Source organism: Eretmochelys imbricata, chromosome 3, assembly GCF_965152235.1.
Source record: "Eretmochelys imbricata isolate rEreImb1 chromosome 3, rEreImb1.hap1, whole genome shotgun sequence".
Lineage (NCBI taxonomy): Eukaryota > Metazoa > Chordata > Testudines > Cheloniidae > Eretmochelys > Eretmochelys imbricata.
Window position 1 is genome coordinate 51,632,521 of NC_135574.1, and position 25,824 is coordinate 51,658,344.

Here is a 25,824-nt window from a genome sequence, read left to right on the forward strand (position 1 = left end):
TACACCGGTCCTTGCAGCACCGTGGAAAAATACCCCTTTCTGTTTATAAATTTCCCCGTACTTAGGTGTGGCAGGGGTAAATGATAGGTACATGGGTGCCATCAGTTATACCTATACAGTTTGGGAATCCCATGCATGGAAAAACATCAATAATCTTTGAGCATTACCCAGCTTCATGTTCCAGTTAGACAATGTCATAACAGACCAGCGTGAGAATGGTCCCAACGTTTGAGCTCCCCATGCCAAATTGGTAGGCTACAGACTGATGACATTCTGGGATGGCCCAGCTTCCAGATGGCAATGGCTACCCATTTCTCCATGGATAGGGAGAACCACATATTGTCACTGAAGCTCTGGTTTCAGTTCTGCACAGTTCTCTAAAAAGGTATCCTTCCCCATCTTGAAGTTCTGTTGACATTGCTCGTTGTCCCAGCTCTTCAAAATGGCCCTCTCTCACCAAACCACACCAGTTTCCTGGGCCCAGAAATGGCACTGAATGCTGTGCAGGTGATCCAGGAACTGGTCCTCTTGTTTCAACAGCTCAGTGTCCTCCAGTTTTCCCACCTCATCCTGCTGCCATTGCTGCAGACTATCCTCTTGCTGCTAGAAGAGCTGCTGCAGATGCCATAGAACATTCTCCTGTTTCCACATCACCCATTGCACCTCTGAGCAGATAAAGTCCAGAGCTTAATTTATCCAGTGTTGTAATACAGCCCAGGCAGCCTGTGAATATTCATACTTGTTACTATAGCAGCGTGGAGTATTGTTGGGTTCATGATGGGCGGCAGCAATTCAAAAATGGCGCAAACAAGCTGAGAAAGGAAGAATGGGGCAGAGACAGAGGAATCAAGGGATTTAAAACAAACAAACAAATGCAAACCCACTTGTCTTCCCACAAATCACAGTGAAAACAATCCCAGGATGCATGGTACTCGGAGGTGAAGCATGGGATCAGGGGATAGCAACTGCCACTGTATGTTCACATGAAAATGGAACAGGTGCTCCATGTGCATGGTATTGGTGCAACTCACATACTGTTAAGTACCTGACACATCAAAAATCTTTGACTTAACCCCGCCACACCCAAAAATACACCCTACAAACCAATGTTCCCTCTAAAGGCCGTGTATGCAAAACGTTTCTTCTGTGTAAATTTTTGACAAGCCGTGTGCGCAAAAAAATTATGCTGTGCAAATTTTTGTGTGTGCGGTGTTTCGCTGTGTGCATGGGGTTTAGGATCCGTGTGCACGTGCACACGCACACAGCTTAGAGGGAACAGTGCCTACAACACTGCCAAGGGATTAAATTTAAAACTCTTGCATGATTTTATTGGGCTATGGGACTGCTATTGTAACTTAAGATACTGTTTCCCCTGTTAATCAACAGATGGTTAAACCATGTATTCCTGGAAAGGAGACAGGGGCTAAACATTGGCTAAACAGAGAAATAGTGGCATCTAACTGGATTTAAGATTGTCAACATCCATTAATTGGCCTGTTTTAAAACAGCTCCTTAAATGAATTCTAAGAAAATGATGTAAATATTATCTTCAATTTTATAGGATTTAGTTAAGATTGCGTACTGTGCTCAATTATAGACTGACTGCTTCTTAATAATAACCAAAAGGATCCACCTGCCTTTAAATAAATTCTTTTGTCCAATTATAAACAGCTTATGTATTTATGAGATATTAAGTAGGGCTCACAATACATATGGGAAACAGTATATTTTGGTCCTAACTTACCAAATGAGGAATGCTCCCAGAGATGATTCACTCTCAAAGATGTAATCTTTGTTAAAAGCTCTCCACAGGGAGACATACAGGAGAGACTATAAGAGAAGTAACCAATTTTTCATTTGTGTTCTGTCATTTGAGGTGTTTTGCTTATTCTCCCTCATTTTATAAATATAATAGCCCTGATCAATAATTGTGACTATTTTGCTTTGTTTTAAACATGATTTTCTTTAAATTAAGTAAAAGAATACCTGTGACTAAAATAGTGGGAGTAACATCCAAGATTTGGCTGTAAGAGAAACAATTAGCAAAAGCTGGCCTAATATTTCTTGTTTCTGTGGACTAAATACTTGTAGATTTAAAAAAAAAATTACTTGTAGTACATCAATTTTAAATTACTCCTTTCTATCCCACATGTACTTAACATTCACAAAATGATCCTACACCAGGGTGTGTGTGTACATGGTAAAAAGAAAAGGAGTACTTGTGGCACCTTAGAGACTAACCAATTTATTTGAGCATGAGCTTTCGTGAGCTACAGCTCACTTCATCAGATGCATACCGTGGAAACTGCAGCAGACTTTATATATACACAGAGAATATGAAACAATACCTCCTCCCACCCCACTGTCTTGCTGGTAATAGCTTATCTAAAGTAATCATCAGGTTAGGCCATTTCCAGCACAAATCCAGGTTTTCTCACCGTCCACCCCCCCACACAAATTCACTCTCCTGCTGGTGATAGCCCATCCAAAGTGACAACTCTTTACACAATGTGCATGATAATCAAGTTAGGCCATTTCCTGCATAAATCCAGGTTCTCTCACTCCCTCACCCCCCTCCAAAAACCCACCCCCATACACACACAAACTCACTCTCCTGCTGGTAATAGCTCATCCAAACTGACCACTCTCCAAGTTTAAATCCAAGTTAAACCAGAACATCTGCGGGGGGGGAGGGGGTGTAGGAAAAAACAAGAGGAAATAGGCTACCTTGCATAATGACTTAGCCTTCTGCCCCTCCACCCGCACGAACATGATACAGTTCTGTGGTGACCTAGAATCCTATTTTCGACGTCTCCGACTCAAGGAATATTTCCAAAATACCTCTGAACAACATACTAATCCACAGAGGTCTCCCTACCAACACTACAGAAAGAAGGATTCTAGGTGGACTCCTCCTGAACGTCGAAACAGGAGACTGGACTTCTACATAGAGTGCTTCCGCCGACGTGCACGGGCTGAAATTGTGGAAAAGCAGCATCACTTGCCCCATAACCTCAGCCATGCGGAACGCAATGCCATCCACAGCCTCAGAAACAACTCTGACATCATAATCAAAAAGGCTGACAAAGGAGGTGCTGTTGTCATCATGAATAGGTCGGAATATGAACAAGAGGCTGCTCGGCAGCTCTCCAACACGAGTTTCTACAAGCCATTACCCTATGATCCCACTGAGAGTTACCAAAAGCAACTACAGCATTTGCTCAAGAAACTTCCTGAAAAAGCACAAGATCAAATCCGCACAGACACACCCCTGGAACCCCGACCTGGGATATTCTATCTACTACCCAAGATCCATAAACCTGGAAATCCTGGGCGCCCCATCATTTCAGGCATTGGCACCCTGACAGCAGGATTGTCTGGCTATGTAGACTCCCTCCTCAGGCCCTACGCTACCAGCACTCCCAGCTACCTTCGAGACACCACTGACTTCCTGAGGAAACTTCAATCCATCGGTGATCTTCCTGATAACACCATCCTGGCCACTATGGATGTAGAAGCCCTCTACACCAACATTCCACACAAAGATGGACTACAAGCCGTCAGGAACACTATCCCCGATAATGTCACGGCTAACCTGGTGCCTGAACTTTGTGACTTTGTCCTTACCCATAACTATTTCACATTTGGGGACAATGTATACCTTCAGATCAGCGGCACTGCTATGGGTACCCGCATGGCCCCACAGTATGCCAACATTTTTATGGCTGATTTAGAACAACGCTTCCTCAGCTCTCGTCCCCTAAAGCCCCTACTCTACTTGCGCTATATTGATGACATCTTCATCATCTGGACCCATGGAAAAGAAGCCCTTGAGGAATTCGACAATGATTTCAACAATTTCCATCCCACCACCAACCTCAGCCTGGTCCAGTCCACACAAGAGATCCACTTCCTGGACACTACAGTGCTAATAAACAATGGTCACATAAACACCACCCTATACCGGAAACCTACTGACCGCTATTCCTACCTGCATGCCTCCAGCTTTCACCCTGACCACACCACACGATCCATCATCTACAGCCAAGCTCTGCGATACAACCGCATTTGCTCCAACCCCTCAGACAGAGACAAACACCTACAGGATCTCTGTCAAGCTTTCTTACAACTACAATACCCACCTGCGGAAGTAAAGAAACAGATTGATAGAGCCAGAAGAGTTCCCAGAAGTTACCTACTACAGGACAGGCCTAACAAAGAAAATAACAGAACACCACTAGCCGTCACCTTCAGCCCCCAACTAAAACCCCTCCAACGCATTATTAAGGATCTACAACCTATCCTAAAGGATGACCCAACAGTCTCACAAATCTTGGGAGACAGGCCAGTCCTTGCCTACAGACAGCCCCGCAACCTGAAGCAAATACTCACCAACAACCACATACCACACAACAGAACCACTAACCCAGGAACTTATCCTTTCAACAAAGCCCGTTGCCAATTGTGCCCACATATCTATTCAGGGGACACCATCACAGGGCCTAATAACATCAGCCACACTATCAGAGGCTCGTTCACCTGCACATCCACCAATGTGATTTATGCCATCATGTGCCAGCAATGCCCCTCTGCGATGTACATTGGTCAAACTGGATAGTCTCTACGTAAAAGAATAAATGGACACAAATCAGATGTCAAGAATTATAACATTCATAAACCAGTCGGAGAACACTTCAGTCTCTCTGGTCACGCAATCACAGACATGAAGGTCGCTATCTTAAAACAAAAAAAACTTCAAATCCAGACTCCAGCGAGAAACTGCTGAATTGGAATTCATTTGCAAATTGGATACTATTAATTTAGGCTTAAATAGAGACTGGGAGTGGCTAAGTCATTATGCAAGGTAGCCTATTTCCTCTTGTTTTTCCTACCCCCCCCCCCCCGCAGATGTTCTGGTTTAACTTGGATTTAAACTTGGAGAGTGGTCAGTTTGGATGAGCTATTACCAGCAGGAGAGTGAGTTTGTGTGTGTATGGGGGTGGGTTTTTGGAGTGGGGTGAGGGAGTGAGAGAACCTGGATTTATGCAGGAAATGGCCTAACTTGATTATCATGCACATTGTGTAAAGAGTTGTCACTTTGGATGGGCTATCACCAGCAGGAGAGTGAATTTGTGTGGGGGGGTGAAGGGTGAGAAAACCTGGATTTGTGCTGGAAATGGCCTAACCTGATGATTACTTTAGATAAGCTATTACCAGCAGGACAGTGGGGTGGGAGGAGGTATTGTTTCATATTCTCTGTGTATATATAAAGTCTGCTGCAGTTTCCACGGTATGCATCTGATGAAGTGAGCTGTAGCTCACGAAAGCTCATGCTCAAATAAATTGGTTAGTCTCTAAGGTGCCACAAGTACTCCTTTTCTTTTTGCGAATACAGACTAACACGGCTGTTACTCTGAAACCTGTGTACATGGTGGAATAGAAGTTTGCATAGGAGCTGGGTATGGCACTCTATACTCCCATACCAGAGGAATTTTCAGATGGCCAGTTAGGGTCATATTCTAGTCACTTTGTTCTGATTCAGTGGCACAAGTGACCAGAACAGAGGGATAGAACTGGACTCAGTACACAAGGGAAAAAATATAAACTGAAAAATATAGAACTACAAGATTAAAACCAAATCTTTTCCCCAGTTCTGATTAACATTTACATTTATGCAAATCACATTTTTTTGGTTTTGTTTCTTAAGAGTGAAAAAACAATATTTTTCCCCAATAATTTGTCAATAATATTCTCAATTGAGCAATAATTAAACCGATTCTTGTATAGGATGCTGGAATAAGAAGGTTTACATCCAACATTAAAGAATTAAAATAAACATTGAAACAATATCATGTAAAACTACTGCATAATCACAGTGCTTCTCATTGTAAGTCACACCCAGTCTTTTATCAATGCTGTCGGGTCAGAGGTCTTGTCTTTACACATGTCTGCCCATAACCTAGTTGGCATTATATAAATCCATCCCTGAGATGGATAGGTAGATTATTAAATCCAAGCAATCCCATAAAAATAATAAAGCTATGTTTTGTTTATTATTAATAGTTATTATTATTAATTATTAATTATTGTTGGGCCATCACCCTGGATTCCCCAAGCCTAGCTCTATCATTAAGAAAATATAGCAATCTTTTCTAACTTGACAGACTGCTATGACTTTCCTTGAAACAGAATACAATACTCTAATCCCTTCCTAAATACCCTAAGACATTTTCATAATGAAAATGATTGCATTCCTACTTGCAGTCATGACTTTTTACACAGGCTAACATTTATACCTTACTTTTCTTAGAAAATCTGTGCTGTTTTTTCTGTTACTTTTCTAGTAGCCAATTGGTTTTCCCTGTTCCTGTACTGACTGCAACTAACATATTTGGTTGGCATTTCACAGGGACTGTTGCCTATGCCATTTTTCAACCCACCTGTGGAGACTAGTAAGGGTGGATGTACTGTCCTTGATTGGTTCTATTCTTTCAACTGAGGGAAGGTCTACTCAACCCAGTAGCGTGAGCCCCATGAGTCTGAGTCAGTTGACTAAGGGTAAGTCTAAGAGGTAAGTCTTTTTTTTTTTTTTTTTTAATGTAAACATGCCCTAAGAAATCCCAGGTTGTTTGGGCAATTGCTCATCTGCCCCAAATACTTTCTTGAGACAGGTACTATAAGGCTCTGTTCTGTCAGTCTTCCCATTAATGTGCTTGTGGGGCTGCTGAGGAGATTGCAGAACAGTTGGGGTTGTGTACCTGTGAATACGCAGGCAACATGCAGCACTGTGTTTTGTTTTCCTCAAACAGTGTAATATCTTTGAGTTTGTCTTGCGATAAAAGGTATGTTGTTAGAATGTGCTAGCTAACAAATTATACCCTAATTCAACCTCAGCAATTGGAATTTACATCCTTGGTGCAGCTCTAATAATACCCAATCCTGGAAGAAAAAAACAAAGAGATGTCATACAATCTCCTAACAAGTGAAGAACATATATATGTATTTACACACATTTGAAAACTGTATGTAAATTGTAAATGACAGCAATCCTTTCTACTCTGGAGAGAGTAGAATGAGATTGAGATCCAAAATTTCAAAGTGCCAGACTGAAATACCCCTGAACTTTGCAGCTCAGGCCTATCTCCACTTACTTCTAAAGCAGGGGCGGGCAAACTTTTTGGCCTTAGGGCCACATCGAGTTTCGGAAATTGTATGGAGGGCCAGTTAGGAGAGGCTGTGCCTCCCCAAAGAGCCAGGTGTGGCATGGCCTGCCCCTCCCCGCCCCCCAGATTCTTGCCCCCTGATGCCCCTGGGACTCCTGCGCCATCCTACCCTCCGTGTTCCCTGATGGCCTCCCCGGGACCCCTGCCCCATCCACACTCCCCTCCCCCCCTGCTCCCTGTCCCATGGGCCCTGGCCGCCCCGGAACCCACACACCTGACTGCCCCCCACCGCCCCACTCAACCCCTCCTCTCATTCCTGACTGCCCCCCACCCCCCGGGACTCCTGCCCATCCAACCACACCCCTGCACCTGCCTGCCCCCCCGCTGCCCCATCCAACCCCCCTCCTTCCTGACTGCCCCCCGGAGACCCCTGACACCATTCAACCCCCCGTTCCCCGCCCTCTGACCGCCCTGACCCCATCCATCCCACCGTCCCCTTACCACCACCCCAAACTCCCCTGCCCTCTATCCAATGCCCCCTGCTCCCTGCCCCCTTACCACGCTGCCTGGAGCACTGGTGGCTGGTGGCACTACAGCTGTGCCGCCCGGCTGGAGCCAGCCATGCACCGTGCAGCACCGAGCACCGGGTCAGGCCGGGCTCTTCAGCTGCACTGCCCCAGGAGCTCACAACCCTGCCGCCCAGATCTCCAGCACCAGCAGCACAGCAAGCTCAGGCTGCAGGGGGAGGGGGAACAGCATGGGAGGGGCCGGGGGCGAGCCTCCCCAGCCAGGAGCTCAGGGGCCGGGCAGGAGGGTCCGGCAGGCTGAATGTGGCCCGCTGGCCATAGTTTGCCCACCTCTGTTCTAAAGGAAAGTTTATGAATGGATGCATAAAACATGAGTGTTTCAGTGGTAAAAAAACAAAAACCTAACAGTATAGACTAAAATGACATATGTGACTAACTATATATGCACTTGTTGTGCATACCTATACTTAGGTATAGCTATATCCTCATGCATTCCAGATTTCTGCATACCTACATGCATACACTTTGGAGATGTGTGTATTTAAGTTTGGGGTACAAACATTTTTGACAATTTGGACCTGTATATACTACTGTGTGGCTACAGGAATAACAGGTCACCTTGGTAAATTTGAGCAGGCTGTTATGTTTACTAAATATGGTGGGGAAAGGTTTTCAAGGGAGGTGGAAATTTCTAGGCAATTTCTTCATACAAACCGTTAAGAGTGCACTCTCTCTCTCTCTTCTCTTTTTAACTTAAGAGCAAGAGAAATGCCTTTTCCCTCACAACACAGTAAGTTTCTGAAATGAATAATCTTTCACAGATGATAGACAAAATAAAATTTAGCAAAACTATGAAATTTTTATCTTATTTTTTTCAGCTCAAACCATGGTAAACCAACTAATTCTATTAAGTAAAAATAGCAGTCATTCCTTGGTAAGCCACAATCTAAGCAATCTTGGCCCTATGTACTACCATAATTAAATTTTATCTTTATTGAGCCTCATTAGAAGACATCTTCTAAAACCAAAATAACTAGACACTTTGTGTCTTATCTCAAAGGTATTCAGGATAAAACAATTCATTTTAACAAATAATTCTGCTTTTCTGAAAGCAAAACAATCTTAAGAACAATTCTTATTCTGATGGTTAATTTGTGTAAGGAAAAAGCCTGCTCTAGAGAGAGACAGAGAGAGAAAGAGAGAGAGATCTCAGAAATTTCAGTTCAAAGCTATCCAAAAGTGTATAATTTTTAAGCTGCATCACAGATCTCTTTTCTCAGACTTTGCTAAAAAAATATTATGCCGGAGGGAGTTATAAATCAGGAGATATAATTTCTGGAGCACAAGCTTTAAAAATAAATAAATAAATGAATACATAAAATTTCAAAAGTGGTTGCTTATTTGAAAAGCAACGTTTATCCAGCTCTACTCTAGGGCTTGTGGTATAGTCTATAAATCAGTCATGTGAAATACAATTTTACAGACATATCATTTTCTAGCTGAGACCCATCATAATCCTTTGACTATATGGTGCTGTTGGTTCCTTATCATAAAAAGTCATTATGGGTAATATGGCAATGAAGGATTTCTCATGATCTTGAAAAACAGGGCATAACAATGGATACTAATTGCAGTCTCCTTCAGAAAAATCTGACTGTCCAGCAAGCTACATAGCTGGAACAAAAATCACAATTCTGCTTCCCATTCAGCCAACTTCCACCATAAAACTCCTGAATGGAGCCTACTGTACCATCACTGGAAGACTTCCAGTTGGAAGGAAATTCAGGAAACAAGTGGAAAACCACTGGGGTCACACATCAATAATCTATAAATTGAATTTTCCAGTTAAAATTGATTTGGGTCCACAACCTGATAGGACTTGGAGTGAAAAACAGATGCTGCTCATTTTCCAGCATAAACTACCTCTCTAGAGGAGATAATTCAAATGACACAATTAAGGCATCACACAACCTCCACAACATCATGTTATTTTTAAAGTTCACTAACAACTTAACTGCCTCTACTGCCAACATAGTACCGAGAGTCCAATCTTGCTGTCTGAATGCAGACAGCTGCAGACACTGAAAACTGCTGAGAAAGTTACAAATAATATTGCAAAACCAATTAAAATGTTTAAAAGTCTAAATAAGTGTTTTAACAAGAATAGAATGAAAGTTTTACTTAAGCTATAGGATGCTGCTAATCAAACGGGCCATTTGGCTTTTGTAACCACTTCATCAAACATAACTCAATAGCTGGAAGCAACCAAAAAGCAGCCATCTGGTTGCTGAAGGAAAAATCAGAGGCAGTCAAGAAACAGATTTTGTTCCTCCAATAAATGTCAGAAAATCTCCTTTATCAAATAGAAAATGAAAAACCCCAGGATCAAAAGGAAGCAGGTTGTAATCAGCTAAACTTTACTCTATGTTTGTCTCCAAATCTTTTCATGATGTCTGAGCTACTCCCCATGCCCCCAACCCTCTAGTACTTTCCCCTAATCAGTTTAAAATATGAAGTGAGAAGGGAGTGTTGTCTAGTGGTTACAGTGAAGAACTATGACTCTGCCAGTGCATAGCGTGATCTTGGTGTGTTACTTCAGCTTAAATTTTTAAACTGCCTGCCTAATTTTCAGCAGTGCTGAGCACCATTGCTCATAATTGGTATAAAGAAATGAATACAGCATGACATCAAGTGCTGTTAATGTGCTGTTGTTGTGTCTCCACTCTCTCCAATCTTCCAATAAGCAATGTGTTTGAAGACAAAGCTGTTGAACAAAAAATTTTTTTAAAAGGCAGCATAATCTCTAGGGTTAGAGACTGTTATTTGAATTTATAAATGATGGTTTGATGAAACAGGAGGTACTTTTTATTCAGCTGAAGTAGTCTGATTTTTTTCCTAATGATATGTTTCATCTTGTGATGTGGTTTGTTTCTTTAGGTATGACTGTGGTCATAAAATAACTTCTTGGTAACTAAAATAGCTTTCATAACTAACCAAGACATAAGATATTTGCAAATAAACAAACAAATCAGTCTACTTATTTAGCTTAATGTTTGGCAGCAAAATTTGAAAATGAAGCCTAAGTACTATACCAAGATCACACAATAGACTTAAAAAAAAAAAAACCCTCTAAAGAAATAAACAATTAGAGCTTAAAACTACTTTTTCTTTGTCTTTTGTTTTTATTTCAGACTTAAAAAAAAAATGAAACAAGCAAACGGTATTTATCCTCTCTGTCTTTCCAGGTGAAAGGAATGCAATTCTCAAGTTCCTGAACAACAATTAAGGTTAGAAAAGGGTAGAACTCCACTGACTCCAGAATTTGCCTTTTAATGCCAGGTTTGAATGTGGTTCATGCACTCTTCAGAGAAAAAGGTTTGCTGATTATCACTCTTCTGTATGTGTATGTTTACCTGGTTATAGCCACCTGATCTTGTTTCACACTAAGACCTTATTGTGTTGAGAATCAAGATCCTGCTTTTTTGACACTGGCAGAAGATAAATATGAAAGAAGCAAAATGTTCATCCCTCAGACTATAATCTTGGGCTCATCTAAGTTTTAAAGTTTCTTTCAGACTAACCCTTTTCTTAAAGAAAATAACATGTGGGTTCTTAGTGACATGAAATTCTATGGGAATCTGCTAAAACCCTGTAGATTTGTCCTTTACCTCTTCAGAAGGGTGGTATCTTGATTTGCTCCCTCCAGTTGATAGGTCCACTGCCCAAAGCCAGATGCCAGTCTGCCTTACTTGAATTCAGTGGGAGGAGAAGTGGAAACTGCTTCCAGTCATACTGTCACTGCTCCTGACTGTTTTTAGCTCATTGAGATTCCTGATTCCACCACACAAATATGGTATTGATATCACAAAAATGATGCCTTCGAGGACCAGCTGTTTCCCTCTGGCATTCCAGGGAAGGGATGAAGCCAGCAAAATGGCTCCAAGTGTGTTACGTGGGGATGCAAAATCTGTCCCATGGAAATGACTACAGATAAAGGAGTACTCTTTGTACTTGTTGGTGCAGATGCCCTGACCATTCCTTCTGAAAACTTGCAACGTAGGAACTGCCCCATTGTAACAAAACATAACATTGTGGTTTCATGTGGGCGTGGCTCTAGAAAATGCATAGGAAGAAGTCTGTGTGATGTATGTCAGGCTCATGTGTGATGTATGTCAGGCTCATCAGAATGTTTACATTGTGGTGGCAAATAGGTGAATTTATTAACATAGCAACATATTCTTTGTACGCTTTCTAATTTTACTCTGTCCACATTGCCAGATTATGAGAGAGAAGACAGGAATATGCAAAGAAGAGATCAGAAAAGGGAAGAAGGATATTTTATTGGGTGCTTTTGAAATTCAGTAGTCAATGTTTAAGAAAGAGCATTCCCATGGCAATAGCACTGAAAGTTAAAATAACTTTAGCTTACAATATCCGTAATTGAATTGATGGTTCTATAAAAAAGTTAAACAGCATTAAAAATAGGAAACTAAGCCACAGCTTTTGAGACAACAGCACATCTTTTTGTGAGAGAAAATAAGAATGTACAATATGCTACAGAAAGAAGCATTTGCATTTAATGAGACTGTTGAGCTTCATATTATTCCTCTCGTTATGAGAAATGATATACAATGTACTGTATCTTTACAAAGGTTTCAGAGTAGCATCCATGTTAGTCTGTATTCGCAAAAAGAAAAGGAGGACTTGTGGCACCTTAGAGACTAACCAATTTATTTGAGCATAAGCTTTCATGAGCTACAGCTCACTTCATCAGATGCATTCAGTGGAAAATACAGTGGGGAGATTTATATACACACAGAACATGAAAAAATGGGTGTTATCATACACACTGTAAGGAGAGTGATCACTTAAGATGAGCTATTACCAGCAGGAGAGCGGGGGAGGGGGGTGGGCAGAAGAAAGAAAACCTTTTGTAGTGATAATCAAGATGGGCCATTTCCAGCAGTTAACAGGAATGTCTGTAGTGTGTGTGTGGGGGGGGAGGGGGGGAATAAACATGGGGAAATAGTTTTACTTTGTGTAATGACTCATCATTAGTCTCTATTCAAGCCTGAGTTAATTGTATCCAGTTTGCAAATTAATTCCAATTCAGCAGTCTCTCCCTGGAGTCTGTTTTCGAAGTCTTTTTGTTGTAATATTGGACTTTTAGGTCAGAGATCGAGTGACCAGAGAGATTGAAGTGTTCTCCGACTGGTTTATGAATGTTATAATTCTTGACATCTGATTTGCGTCCATTTATTCTTTTACATAGAGACTGTCCAGTTTGACCAATGTACATGGCAGAGGGGCATCTCTGGCACATGGTGGCATATATCACATTGGTAGATGTGCAGGTGAACGAGCCTCTGATAGTGTGGCTGATGTGATTAGGCCCTATGATGGAGTCTCTTGAATAGACATGTGGGCACAGTTGGCAACAGGCTTTGTTGCAAGGATAGATTCCTGGGTTAGTAGTTCTGTGGTGTGGTGTGTGGTTTGCTTCAGGTTGGGGGGCTGTCTGTAGGCAAGGACTGGCCTGTCTCCCAAGATTTGTGAGAGTGATGGGTCATCCTTCAGGATAGGTTGTAGATCCTTGATGATGCGTTGGAGAGGTTTTAGTTGAGGGTTGAAGGTGATGGCTAGTGGCATTCTGTTATTTTCTTTGTTGGGCCTATCCTGTAGTAGGTGACTTCTGGGTACTCTTCTGGCTCCATCAATCTGTTTCTTCACTTCAGCAGGTGGGTATTGTAGTTGTAAGAATGCTTGATAGAGATCTTGTAGGTGTTTGTCTCTGTCTGAGGGGTTGGACCAAATGCGGTTGTATCGCAGAGGTTGGCTGTAGACAATGGATCATGTTGTGTGGTCTGGGTGAAAGCTGGAGGCATGTAGGTAGGAATAGCGGTCAGCAGGTTTCCGGTATAGGGTGCACATCTACCAGTGTGATATATGCCATCATGCAAAAGATACCAGTTCTCTCTTTGGCTTTAGGAAGACAGAATTGTTGGCAGTAGTGGGAGCAAGAGTGTACTGTCCCTTTTCACCAAAGGATACTAGGGACACAAGCAGTGAGCCAGGGCATTCCCAGGATAACTGGAGAGTGGAAGGCATGAATTAACCCAAACTGAAAAGTCTCCCGGTGCCCCTGGAGGTTAATAATCCCAAAGAAGTGGTCTGGTGTGACCAGCCCCGAGGCCAGGAGCAACCCATCAATGTTTTCCACCAGATCCAGGGAATTCTTACACACAGTAGAGATCTTATGGGTGTTAGCCAAGAACTGGGCCATAAAATTATCTGAGGCTACTGAATAGACCAAAGCCTCCATGTAGATAGCTGGGCTCATCAGGAGTAGGATCTACTCCTGGCAGTCAGAGATGCTCCAAGGATAGTTTCATGGTTGCTGCTGTCTTGAGAGGAATATGGTGGTCAAGAGTCTCTGGAAGGAAAAAGGTATCAGCCAGGCCTGAACCCTCTTATAGGGGGTTAGGGCTGGCATTTCCCAACCCCAAAGCTGGTCTGATCTTTTCAGGGCATCCGAAGTGTCTGCTGTCTCCACAATATAGGCAGAGGCCCAAGTTCAGTATCGGTTCTTCTCAGCCTTAGACAGGTTTGGGCAGGCCTGGGTGACATGCATGGGCCCTGGGTCCTGGTGTGGCATGTGCAGTTGAGAGGTGGAAGGCCAGGGCATTGTCAGGGCTCGAGGGGATGGGCCATATTCTTGGACCTACTTGGTAAAATGCTTGTCAATTCTGATACAGAGGTCAATCAGATTGTCAAAGCAGGACATCAGCTCGACCCATTCCAGTTCATCCTTTATATCATAATTCAGCCCAATATGAAACTGACAATGCTGTGTGGCCTCATTCCACTTGGTGTCCGCAGAACTCAGCAACATATGGGCAGCTGATCAACACCCTTGCTGAGGCATTCACTGCACAGCTCAGCTGTTTGAGTGCAAAGGAGATCATGGAAGGTAATCGATGGGAACTAACTGAATTGCTCCAACTGGCCCAGGAGGGGGCTAGACTGTTCCAAGAGGGGGGAGGCCCAGGCCAAGGCCTCTCCTGTGTGCAGACTAACGATGAGCCCTATTTGGGACTAGTCTTTGGGCAATTATGGGGGGTGTAGCAAGAAAAGGATATGGCATTGGTTTAGAAAATCTTGGTACTGACCACAGTCATCAATAATCTTGTCTGGGAGTGGAACCTTTGGCTCCTGTGGGGCAAGTGCGAGGGATGCTGGTGAAGTCACCTGGGCTTGTAGGACCACATTCTGCACCTGCACCTTCAAGTTCTGTATGGCTCCCATCAGCTCTCCCAGGGAAAAATCGTCCTGAGTGGGGTCCATGCTGGTGAGGTGGGCTGCTAACCTTTGTATATGCAAACTGTAGCTGACCAAGCTACGGGCAATCAGGCCTAGTGGCTGAGGAGAGAGTTCAACCTACCAGTTAGAGCTGGGTGCAGGATGGGCAGAGTCCTGGAAATGAGCTCAGGACCAGTACCGGGGGACCAGAAGCAAATGCCAGAGCTGGAGGGTAAACCAGAGGCATAGGGCAGAGGCAGTGATCAAACCCAGAAGTCTAAAGCTGGAAGGGGGAAGGGACTGGAACAAAGCAGGAGCAGGAACTAGGCCAAGGTTACGTACAGATACAAGCATGGTTGTCATAAATATAAAGGGAAGGGTAACCACCTTTCTGTATATAGTGCTATAAAATCCCTCCTGGCCAGAGGCAACATCCTGTTACTTGTAAAGGTTTAAGAAGCTCAGCTAACCTGTCTGGTACATGACCCAAAGGACCAATAAGGGGACAAGATCTTTTCAAATCTTGGGTGGGCAGGGGGAGGCTTTTGTTTGTGCTCTTTGTTTACGTGGTTGTTCTCTCTTGGGACTGAGAGAGGCCAGACAGAAATCCATCTTCTCCAACCCATCCTAATCCAAGTCTCCAATATTGCAACCAGTATAGGTAAACCAGGCAAGGCGGATTAGTTTATCTTTTGTTTTATGTGAATTTTCCCTGTGTTAAGAGGGAGGTTTATTCCTGTTTTCTCTAACATTAAGGTTTTTCCCAGAGGGGGATCTTCTGTGTTTTGAATCTGAATACCCTGTAAAGTATTTTCCATCCTGATTTTACAGAGATGATTTTTACCTTTTTTTTTTTTTTTTAAATAAAATCCTTCTTTTAAGAACCTGAGTGATTTTCCATTGTTCCAAGATCCAGGGGTTTGGGTCTTTGATGATTTTGTAACAATTGGTTAGGATATTATTCTCAAGCCTCCCCAGGAAAGGAGGTGTGTAGGGCTTGGAGGGATATTTTGGGGAAAGACGTCTCCAAGTGGTTTATTTCCCTGTTCTTTGTTTAAAATGCTTGGTGGTGGCAACATACTGTTCAAGGACAAGGCAAAGTTTGTACCTTGGGGAAGTTTTTAACCTAAGCTGGTAAGAATAAGCTTAGGGGGTCTTTCACGCGGGTCCCCACATCTGTACCCTAGAGTTCAGAGTGGGGAAGGAACCCTGGCAATGGTATACATTGAGCAGCCACTGGTTTGCTGTGGGGGCTGGACTTATAAAGAGGGCTGCTGAACCACTAGTCAGTCTGGGACTGTGGGCTCTCTATCAGTTCGAAGGCAGTGTAGCTGGGCTTATTGGTTGCCTAGCAGCAAAATTAGTCACGGAGGAGGCCAGAAGCTGGTGCTAGCTGGTGTGGTACCTGACAGATTATTCACTGCACTATCTAAGTGAGCTGTAGCTCACAAAAGCTCATGCTCAAATAAATTGGTTAGTCTCTAAGGTGCCACAAGTACTCCTTTTCTTTTTGCGAATACAGACTAACACGGCTGTTACTCTGAAATATGTGTACTATGTTATACTAGGGCCTGATTTTGCAAACAGATAAGCATTTCATTATCTAAATACTCATGATTAGTCCCACTTAACCCATTTATATTGTCCTGTTGTTAGGAGTATTTTTCCCCTTGGGGATGGTTACAACCCAGAGAATTACAACACAAGTCTAAGTGTAACCTTACTACAGCATTCTGGGAATCATTGCGAACAGCTCATTATGCAGCTGCAGTTAAAAAAAACAAACAAGATGTTTGGGTGCATAAGCAATGGGAAGGTGAATAATATGGAAATTATGTCATTACATAAATGAATGGTGCAGCTTCACCTGAATACTGAGCACAGAGCTGCTCACCCCATTTCACAAAGGATAATGTAGAATTAGAGGGGGTTCAAACAATGGTGACAAGAATACTTCAGGGGCTGGCAAAACTCTCTCATGAAGACAGATTGAAAAGACACCAGACGTTAGAAAGGAGATAAGAGGCAACATGATAAAAGTATGTAAAATAATGAATGTTACAGAGGAGGTAGATTGAGAGCTTTTGTTCTCCGTCTCATTACACAGGAACAAGGAGATGGTTACTGAGATTAAAAGGTAGCAAATTCAAAACTGAGAAAATGAAATACTTTTGCATACAATATAGTTAAACAGCGGAACTCGCTGCCAGAAGAAATGGTTAAGGCCAAGAATGTGAGAAGATTCAAAAAGAAATTGGAAATAGACATGGATATTGAGAATATCTAGAGTCATCAATTAATGTTAACAAATTTGTGGAAGGACTCATGCCTCAGTATTTAAGCTAATGTCTAACTATTAGAGATCAGGCTGAGAGTTAATTGGCTAACTGTGAGGAGGGCAGATTTCCTCACATCTTTTTGCTGGGTACTTAACACCTTCTTCTGAAACATTTGTTCACAATCAGAGACAGGATACTGGATCAGATGAATCTCGGGTCTGATCCAGTATAGCAATTCCTATGTTCCATTCGCTCCGGCAAATGCTATAATATTTAGATACCAGATACAGATAGCTATATATCAATATTTGTGAGAGACACATTTTGAAAAAGATAAAAAGTTATACATCAGTACTTAATAGTAGAAAAAAATATTTTTCAACAACTCGAGTGGGGAGCTTTTTGTAGTATATACTCAGTATAATTTCTCCAGATTTGGTCATTTCTACAGAAAGCAACAGTAAATGAAATAAATGTAAGCTAGAAAAACAATATTCTGTTATTTCTGACAGACTAGCTGGTATTACCTTGTGTTATACTACTGTAACTGCTGAGGGAAAAGACTTATCCCAATGGGATAAGCTCCAAGGTAAAAGTATTAATTCTCCAGTGCAGCTGAACAGAAATTTTGCAGTGAGTAGTGACCTTTACTAGTGCCCTGTGTAACTGAAGTTCAGTGTTTTAGCATGAATCCTTATTCCAAAAAGAACTGTCATAACTAATATTATGAAAAGAGAGAATGTTTTATGTCTGACTACATTAATATATACATTTGGGCAAGACTTTTGCAAAATTTTAGTAGAATAAGTATCATGTCACATGGGGGCATAGAATACAATGGACATTTTGTGTGTGTGTGTGTTCAAACATGAGTAAGTACAGCAGTTCAAATTACAGACCAATTTTTTTTATGGTGAAAAACACTGTCTAGTGCTCTACACTGCCCTTATGGGAGATCTGGGTTTGATTTCTGGCCCAATCTCTGGAAGAGATGGGAGAGTTACAGTACAGAAGCAATCTATTCAGTCCCTGGAAGGATAAATAAATTAGACAATTGGACTAAAAGCTACATTTTCAAAATGCAGCTTGAAAATGCCTGACTAAAATAGATAAATATATCTAACTGTGTAAACTAAGCAAGTTGGATTGCTGATATAATTGCAAGCCGAAAATTTCAAATGGAAAAGAGAGGGAGCTCCTAGTATGCTTTGGAAAATTTTAGACCAGTGAAGGGATCATCTAAGTAACTATTGATATAGTTGTATAAATAAAGCAAAAAAAAAAAAAAATCAAAGTTATTCAATTTTGTTGCTAAGAGACTTTTACAGACACGGAGGTCCTCAGCTGATATAAATTGTCAGAACTTCACTGAAGTCAATGGTGCTTATGGCAATTTACACCAGCTGAGGATCTCTTCCCCACCCACTACCCCCTCCCCCTTGTTTTGAAAACTAACAAAGAGGACTTCCCAAAGGGCAAATTTATTCAGAAGAATATTACAGTAGAACCTCAAAATTACAAACACCAGGGTTCAGAGTAGCAGCTGTGTTAGTCTGTATTCGCAAAAAGAAAAGGAGTACTTGTGGCACCTTAGAGACTAACAAATTTATCTGAGCATAAGCTTTCGTGGCTACAGCTCACTCCGATGAAGTGAACTGTAGCTCACGAAAGCTTATGCTTAAATAAATGTGTTAGTCTCTAAGATGCCACAAGTACTCCTTTTCTTTTTGCAAACACCTGGGTTGCAAACTGACCAGTCAAACACATGCCTGACTGGTCAAACACATGCATCATTTGGAATTGGAAGCACACAATCAGGCAGCAGCAGAGACATATACACATACATAAACTACATGGTAAACTGTCGTAAACAACGACAGCTGTCGTAAACTATGAAAAAAATAAAGGGAAATTTAAAAAAATATATAACAAAGTAAGGAAACTTTCTGTGCTTGTTTCACTTAAATTAAGATGGTTAAAAGAAGCATTTTTCTTCTGCATGGTAAAGTTTCAAAGCTGTATTAAGTCAATGTTCAGCTGTAAACTTTTGAAAGAACAATTATAACATTTTGTTCAGAGTTACGAACATTTAAGAGTTACAAACAACCTCCGTTCCCTATTGGTTTTTGGACCTGCCTTTTGGACAAGGCTGAGTATTCGCTCCAACTAACAGACCATTCCTTACACAGTAGCTATGTCATGCTCGCCAACATTTTCTAATTTTTCTTAGGTTGGGGAGCTAAATTATTTACTCTTTTAAGGCTAAATCCTGCAATTTTTTTGCCATGGTGCACTAGAGAAAAAGAGAGTATAGGAGGAATCTCTTCAACATGTGAAAGCAGCAGAGCAAGATCTCTCCCTTGGGTGAATTTCTGGACCCACTGAAGTCAATGGGAGTTTTTACATCCAGTGTTTCAGGGAACATCCAATCAATTCACCACCCCCCCTCTCCTAGATTCTAAGGCAGTGATTTTCTACCTTTTTTCATTTGCAGACCCCTAAACATTTCAAATGGAGGTGCGGATCCCTTTGGAAATCTTAGACTTAGTCTGCAGACACTCAGGGTTCTGTGGATCACAGGTTGAAAACCACCATTGTAAGGGATGTGGTCTTTCATCTAAGAGTCATGTTCCATTACATTTGTATATGACATACAGCATTAAAAAGTTAGCAGCAGCCACTAGCTGAGGGTAAACACTTCCTTGCCAAAGGGGAAACAAAATATGCCCATTAGCACAATGTACTGCAAGCTCTGAACCATTCTGCTATTCAGAGAAATGCCTCTCTTAGTTTCCTAAGGGAGGAGCAGAAAATGGCATGCAATATTTGACTTGATTTTAAAACAAAATTTCATTTTTAAAAATGCACCTTATTCCATGAGCAATCAATTAATGCACTATGTGACAGCAAAATTCCAAGAATCAATCAGGCAAATGTAATTTATTTAAAAGTGATTGGAAGATATACAAATCAAAAACACTTTGTTCATCAGAAGTTTCTACAGAATATCTTATACATATTAACACTAACAGCTTACTAATATATAATTATAGGATCAAATTCTGAGGTGGAACATGCAAGCACTTGTCAAAATAACTTCTGCAATATTCCTTGCAAAGTAATTACTCAGGTCAAATATTGAAAATGTGGCCTTTATTTGTGCACATGCAACTCAGTGCTTTAATCAATTGGATGAACAATTTGATGTGAATTTTTTGTGCTTTCAATTTACAGAATTTACACTTAAAATCCATATTTATGGAAATTGAGAACAACTGTGTTTTGCATATGCAAAGTCCATAACTTGTATATGTGAGTGACAATTTGAAACAACTGCTTGAATTCAAAATGAAGAATATTGTAAGTTATAAGAAAATGAATATCCTCCTCCCAGATCTATCTGGTTGGTTTGTTTGTGTAGTTCCATATGCAATACAACTAATCCAATTAGTAGTGGGCAGCTCTATGATATTTTCTCAGAAATTCATCTTTTTAAAACAATACTTCTGTCAATTATATAATTTGATATAGTATTTCTGGCAGATACCATGTAATCCAAAGTCCTTACCTAACTGGGAACTTTCATATACAGCCAACATTCAGAGGTACACACAGTTCAGAAATTGTCTTTCATTAATAAGAAATGTTTAAACATATTATTGTTCATTATTATTTAAGTATAATCTATATGCTTTGCCTTGCTATTTTTGCATCTCCCCGGCATATTTTTACTAGAATATGTAATCATCTACCTTATACTGTTCCAAAAGACATTCAAAAATTTTAATGACCTGTATCTTCTGTTTGAACTAAAAATTTTTTATTCAGAACCATAGTCATAATTTATTTTTCTATCTTACAGGCTGTCAGCGATAATACAGTGATATCTTTGCTGTGTTTGTTCAAATCATGACAAAAGTGACAGGTGGGTTGCAAAACAGCATACAACAGATTTAAAACAATCATCTCCTATCATATACGGTATATGACAGTCTAATTTAATAAAAGCAAGCATCCCCAAGCATCTTTAAATTGACTTTAAAGAAAAAAAGTGTGTTAGTATTCTACTGTAGATTTAACACTATCATACAGTTGCCAATTATGAGCTGTAGCTAAAATGACCCTTACACTGATATTTGTGGCATTTGTATGAGGACCGTACTTAGAATATGGATTAGAGCAACAGTATGATAAATGCCACAACAATTGTCAAGACTTTAACAGTAACTACTCATAAAAAAGTTTAAAATACTATGTTATTAAAGTATTTTGAACCATTAGTGTAGTGTGCGTTAGTATTTGTTATAAGATTATGATGAGTAAGCAGCGCATAAAAAGTTGTACTATATACAGTGTGAGATTTTTAAATCTTGTACAGGTGGTGCACTTTCCCAAGCTATGTGTTTTGTGTAATGTTGCATTAAATATTCTGTGTGAGGCAGGAAAATACTGAAACATTCTGTTATAGGCATCTGGCCAATTGTTCAGGCACCATGTCTTTTATAATTGGTTATGTGAATGTGATACCCAATGGCTGTTCTTGTGGTCATGTTAGGATCTCATTTCACACAATTTCATAAAGCCAGAGACAGCCTTACAAGAAAAGAAGATATGGCAAAGAAACAGGCATTCTGGGTCTGCTCAAGCAATGCATTTTTAAAAGGTTTTCTTAAAACAACACAATATGTCAATTGGCAATATCAGTTCACATATGAGCTTTAAAATCTTCTTATTTCAAGCCTGGGCAGTTGGGTGATTTGTTCTAGATTTGTTTTTTTTTTTACTTTTGAGCACCACATTTTCAGTCATTGTCATTAGCATTTTTATAGACAATGCTAATCCTCCAGCAAACTCTGTTTTGCTGTTTTATTTCAGAGGTTTATCACAGTAAAGCAAAGGGATAGTTTAAACTAGATATAGCAGTGTCATTTAAAATATCACTAGTACTAAGTGAGAACAAAGAATATGCGTATGGTCCAAAATGAGAGAAAAATATGTTTAGATTATGCTCTCTAATTATGTCTTTCCTTCCTTTCCCACATCTTACTCACAACCTCTTATCTATCTAGAATTTTCCTATTGGTTCCCCTTACTACTACAGGGGGCGGAGGGAATGCTCCTCTAGGTATGTAATAAAGGTTTGACTTAAATGTTTGAATGTTGTTACAAGCAGAGTTAAACATTGTACGGGTTGAGTTAAAACCTCATTAAAAATGTGTGAATGTGCCCTTCATTTAAGATCGTTGTGAGAGATAGTGAAGGGGACACATCCAAACAGGACATAATGGAGACTGTTCAGAAACTAGCAACATGTGGGTGGAGAGTTCCACTGGGCATTGCTCTGACCAGGTGAGTGGATGTATCTGTGGGTGAGGAAAAGATGAGCTGGGGAGGGCAGACAAGAAACAGAGAGACTCAGAGTCAGGAAGAAAGCCAAGCAGCAGCCTGTAAGCATGGTGTCACTCTGGAAAAGTATAGTGGAAGGATCTGGGGTTGGAGCTAGCTAAAGACGCTTGGGGCTGTAAGCAAAGTAGCTATCCCCTATTTGTTGGGTCCTCCTGTTTTTGAAGAAGCAGTTCTCTGTACATTCCTTGTAAATAAACAAGACTGCATCATAGCAAATACCAGAATCCATCATCAATTTCTGTTCCCAACTTGAACAACCACAGGGCCCTGAACTTTGGCTAGTGGCTTCGATCAAAAGGGGGCAACAATATCAGTGTAAAAACCCACTTTGGGAGCATAGATGTTCTTGTATTTTTTTTTTCTCAGAAGCACTAATGAAAGCTGCAATTCTATCAGATATGTTGAAGGCACTACAGTTTGTCTGATTACAGATATCATTTGATTGTCCCGGACCTCAGCCAGATCCTGCTGGCATTGATCTAATATTAAAGTACAGACATGGGGGTAACCTCTCTAAAATGTTTTTTTCTGATGTTGTCTATTTCAAGTTGCCTTTTCTAGTTATAACAATACCCAAGCAAGTGAGGAACCATGTGAAATTGATCCAGTTTGAATGAACAGGGATAGCATAGGTACAAATTAGTAAAAGCTATTAAGAAATAGCACAAGTAAGGAAACTCTTACCCCCATCTACCCTAGTGTTTTTGTTTTGTTTTTTAAAAACAACCGTCCCCACTCCACAAGTGGTCTAGAACTTCTCCAGCTATAAAAAACAATTACTTCTCTACAATAACAGTGGTTCTTTGAGATGTCATCAGTGTGGATCCCTCTGTAGGTGCAGATGCACATCATGTGTGAGAGTTTGAAAACTTTTCAAGAGCAGCATATGTGCATGCTCCTTGTGCCTCCTTATAGCACAGGAGCATAAAGGGCAGAGCAGCCACCACCCTCTCTTCATTCCCTCACAGTTTAGAGCCTGTGGTAGCTGAAAGCAAGATGGGTTGTGAGAGCTACACTGACTACAATATCTCAAAGAACCACAGTAACTGTAAAGTAAATAATTCTTTTTTTGAGTCTGTGTCAGTGTGGATTCCATTGCAGATGAATGGCAAGCCGTATCTCTTCATAATTGTGGGTAAGAGGAGTATCAGCAGCATCAGTCACACATGAGTGGATTGCTCCACATGACAGCCTTGCAGATTTCAGAAACTGGCACATTTCAGAAACAGATGAAGGATGTAGCTTGTATTCTAATGGAATGAGCTTTAACTGTCAGTGGGAGAGGTACACCAACCAGCTGGTAAGCAGTCAGATACAATGTGTTATTTTTTGAAAGTCTTTGCAATGCAATAGCCTGACCTTTGGAGCAGCCACCTATAGCCACAAAGATAAGATAGGTGGTGGGTGGCTAGGGCTAGAGGGGGCTCAACCCTTCCTCAATCTCTTTTCTGAGTCACCCCACCACCTATGTGGCTGAACAGGTCAGCAGGTGAAGCTCCACCTCTGACAGTGACAGGGCTAGGAAGGGAACAGGGTAGGTGTCCCAGGGGAGGGCCATACTTGTGTCCTTGATTCCTGCCAGGTGGAGCTTGATTCCTCAGTCTGGCGGGGGGACTGGCTTCTGGCTCCTAAGTGGTGGTTCCTGAGAAGGTTCACTGTGATGGGACAAGTGTCCTGGGGGAATGGGGAGATCCTGAGGCAAATGGGGGAAGGAGAGAAATGGGGAGTCCTGGGAGAAGGCAGGATCTGGAGGTGATGGGGAAGTTAAGTGGAGTCCCAGGAGAAGGTGGGATCCTGAGGTGATTGTGGAGGGAAGAGTGTCCTGAGGAAAGGGGGAGATCCTGAGGTCCCATGCCCTGTGGTGCCGGGCTAGGAAGGGAGAGTATCACGGGGAAGGGCACTACTTGTGCCTGGATATGTGCATCAAGTGATGCTGTGGTGGACTCCCCCAGATCTGTGAGCAGTGAGAGCCAATGGGCCAGAGCAGGGAGCCGGGCCCAGCCCTGACAGACAGCAATAGATAAGTCAGAATAGATAGAGGGCCCAATTTACCACATTTCAGGTCACTAGGAAGTTCTCCTATACTTCAGGATAGTCATCACTTTCTCTGATCTCTTGGTCTGGTCCTTCATTCCCATTCCTTCAGTTTCTGGTCCAGTGTTTCTCCAATTTGGGCCATACTCACTTGGATTCTCATGCATGTTCCCATTCCGTATGACTTACTTTTCTCCAATCAGCTTTTAACACATCACACATATGTCTTTTTATGTAACCCTTATATTATGCACACACAAACTTCAATTTACCCAACATTCGCCCTCCCTTTTTTTTTTTTTTTTTTGCGGTTTATGTAGTTTTTATGTCATGTTGCTTTGTGGGATTCCCATAAAATGTTCCTAAAGGTTCCCATAAAATGATAAAATGCTTCGTTACAGGATGTTACAGGTTTGTGATTTTTTACCTCAAATCTTCCAGCATAACATGTTACCTTTGTTCTTTCAGCAATAACATAATTTTAGGCAGATCAGCAATTCTATGTAAAAGAAGAATTGGCCAAACCACATTAATGCCAGCAAGGCCTTGACCTAAATGTTATCTCATGTAAACTCATTCACTATCCATAATTGCAAATCACTAAAGTACAGCTATCAAAACTTTTAATTTTACCATTAACAAGTCTTTATTTTATATTTTAACATCATATTCAATGTGCGTATATCACCATACCACCTTCACCTATTTGAGGGAAAGGGACTTATGCATGAAAACTAGAGATGTGTTATGGAAGTGGTTTCAAATACTGATGAATATCGGAATTAAGATATGTTTTGATATTTCAGTTCAAGGCCAAACTGTGACTGTGGTTGTTGTTTGGATTAGATTGTACCTAATCTAGGTGAACTGTCTTTGTGAGATTTTACCCAAATTTAAAATAGTGGAACTCTTACCAGATCGATTACTTTTGTAAGATTTCCAACGTCTTCTGTCAAAATCTCATGCAAACATCTGTTCTTACAGGATTTCAAGTATATCCAAATTGGAAAAGTCCCATGCAGATTTTGAAAAATTAAAGTGTAATAGAGAAGTTGATCTCCAGACTCCAAACTGAGTATTCTTTGAAAGGATTTCAGATGTGAAAACACAGATTTG